Source organism: Jaculus jaculus, chromosome 2, assembly GCF_020740685.1.
Source record: "Jaculus jaculus isolate mJacJac1 chromosome 2, mJacJac1.mat.Y.cur, whole genome shotgun sequence".
Classification (NCBI taxonomy): Eukaryota; Metazoa; Chordata; class Mammalia; order Rodentia; family Dipodidae; genus Jaculus; species Jaculus jaculus.
In genome coordinates this window covers 55,785,920-55,789,032 of record NC_059103.1, presented here as the reverse complement: position 1 = coordinate 55,789,032, position 3,113 = coordinate 55,785,920, and the positions used below count along the sequence as shown (strand labels likewise).

Below are 3,113 nucleotides of genomic sequence, written 5' to 3'. Positions count from 1 at the left end.
CTGGTACAAACAGTTTTTTGTTTCTTTTCTGCTGTCCTGAATTGCCTTGCCACTTCAGCAGCAGCAGAGGATTCCTAGGAGGTAGGCACCAAAGCACTGGGCACTTTGAAAGACTTGTCTCAGCATGTAGATGAAGGCAGTTCTGTTTTCATCTTGTTTCTTCTTTATCCCTTTATAGTATTATTCATTAGCTCACAGGAATTAACAAAGTCTGGATGTTATATATTGATATTAGCCAATGCAATTGCCACTAAGCTGCAGACCATTTCATTTGTAACAGGCAGCCTTTATGAAGAAAAGTCACTACTTCATCACGACACCATGAAGCTTAGGAACCTGAACGATTCCAGTGTATGGTACTTGCTACTGTGTTGAATGAGTCTTTGCATTTCCTCACAAATGAAGCTGGGCTCTTCTTGATGTTTGATTTGCCACTGGACCAGTGACCCAAATGAAACCTCAGACAAAACAAGGTAAGGACCAGCAGCATTTCTAATGTCTTTCAAAATATCCATAGTGCCAAGGTCACCTAATGGCCCAACAGATTCTCAGGTTTACCTAAAACTGTAGTGGAAAAATAAGAAATTCAAACATCACAACATACCTCTGAAATTTCAATGTAGTTTTAGTTCCTTCAATAGTATTGCAGTATTTTGTGGCAAATTTGGTAATGGACTAGAGTAAAATAGAATGTTTATCATCTGCAGGTTTACTATGGCTCTTCAGAAGAGAGATATAACATGTATCCTTGTTTTCAGCTCTAGGAAACAATCTCTGATGTGATGCAAAGGTAACCTATCTAGATTCCTAGGAAGATAATTTGCTCCACTTTTCTTGGCCCAAGATGGGTATCTTCTTTGAAGATAAGCCATTCATTATAGACTGAATTATTATACTCTTCTTACTGTTAATATCTAGCTGGCTGCTGTTAACTACTCCAATAATTCCAAGCTTGACTAGAATAACCCTTCCCCCAATACCTCCATGACATCAGTAGTTACCTCCGTGAGATCAGATTTAGCGATGACAGCTAGGACTCTTTGGCCATCTGGATATACCTTTCTGGAAATTTTAAATGTCGTATCTGTGTCAGCACAAGTGACAGTGCGCACAGCGGAACTGGTATTTCTGATGAACCTAAGAATGAGCTCTCTAGCTTGAAGCACAGTATCCTTACATTGATCATCTAAAGACATTTTGCTCATTCTTGAGAAATCCACAGGTGTCCCATTGATATCACTGGGTGAAAAAAAATCTTAAAGATGAGTTGGTTCAGGGCTTACTCCCTTGTTATTTGCTGAAATACTTTCTGTTTCATTTTTCTTAAATTTTTATTAGCATTTTCCATGATTATAAAAAAAATCCCATGGTAATTCCCTCCCTCTCCCCCCGCCCACACTTTCCCCTTTGAAATTCCATTCTCCATGATATTACCTTCCCATCACAATCATTGTACTTACATATATACAATATCAACCTATTAAGTACTCTCCTCCCTTCCTGATGATGAGGCTCACCCTAATTGGACATTGGATCCATCAGTGTGTCTGGCACATGTGTTTAAGCCTCTTCTCCTGGCCTCTGACTCTCCTGCTCTTGCTTCCTGGCCCCTTTTGAAAGTTCTCCCCTTGTCCAGATGCTTTCCTGCCTTGATTTGCTACAGATAGGATATTCTGAGCTCCTCATGCTGTCTTAGTCTTCTTTGACCCCCTATATGAGGGGGACATTTTGGCTTGTGATCCTCCTGACTTGCTTTCTGTGTGTGTGTGTGTGTGTGTGATGTGTATGTATGAATCTCCAGACTTTTCCATATGTGAGGAGAAATTTTTCCATCTCCCTTTCCCCTTCCCAGTTGGAGAATTTCTTTTGGTTTGGGCTTCCTTGCTAGCCTTCCCTCTGGATTGTAACTCTTCTTACAGTGAACTTAAAGAAATTGTAATTGGTCTGGAGAGATGGCTTAGCAGTTAAGGTATTTGCCTGTGAGGCCAAAGGACCCAGGTTCGATTCACCAGGACCCATATAAGCCATATGTACAAGGTGGTGCATGTATCTGGAGTTTGTTTACAGTGGCTGAAGTCCCTGACATGCTCATTCTCTCTCTTTCCCCCTCTCTCCCCCTCTCCCTCTTTCTATCTCTCTCAAATAAATATTTTTAAAGATTTAAAAAATAATAAATCATAATTCATAATTTACTCTTCTCTGAGTCTGTGTTTTCAATTATTTGTTGTGGGATCTGCTGCATCTTTATGGAATTTGATCCCTTCCTGAACTCAAAATCCTTTATCATTGGTACCCTAGAGCAGCAGAGAAAGGTGAAATGGGCTTGCTTTTTATTCTGCCCACAGCAATGTCGGGGAAGAGTATTTTAGCTGTAAGCCTGCTTTCAGAGAGATAGAGAGAGAGACAGAGAGAGGGAGAGGAAGAGAGAGAAGCTGCTATAGATGGGCATGGCTACCTTCCTTTCCACAGGTAGTATCAATGTTCTAACACCCATCTTGTTGACTTTTTATTAGTATATATTAATTGTACAAAATAGTGGGTTTCAGGCTGGAGGGATGGCTTAGTGGTTTGACTGCAAAGGCAAAGGGCCCAAGTTCGATTCCCTAGGACTCGCGTAAGCCAGATGGACAAGGTGGCACATGCATCTGGAGTTTGTTTGCAGTTGCTGGAGGTCCTGGTGTTCCCATTCTCTCTCTATCTGCCTCTCTACCTGCTGCTGCTGCTGCTCTCTCTCTCTCTCTCTCAAATAAATGAACAAAATTAGTAAATAAATACTGGGTTTCATTATGACATTTTCATATATGTATGTCTATATACATATCTACATACATATACTCATACATCTATATGTTTATATAAGTGAGCATAAGGTACTTCCATACACTTGCTGCCATTACTCTGTATCCCATTCCCCACTCTTACTTCCCCTCCCCTATCCCACTGGTTCCTTTCCTGCCACTTTTTGTTTTTAGATTTGGGAAGTTCCAGTCTCCTGGTCATATAGACAGAATCTACCAAGCCCTTTGTTTCCTCTTGCCCTTCACATCCAAGTAGTCCCCAGCTTTTGCAGATGAAGCCTTCTCGGCATATTTTCTATCATCTTCCATTTCCAT

The 3,113-nt window shown here is 40.8% G+C and overlaps 1 pseudogene; it reads right to left on the bottom strand.

The window, feature by feature from the left end:
• Positions 1 to 311: 311 nt before the first annotated feature.
• LOC101601816 lies at positions 312 to 3,113 on the bottom strand (annotated as a pseudogene).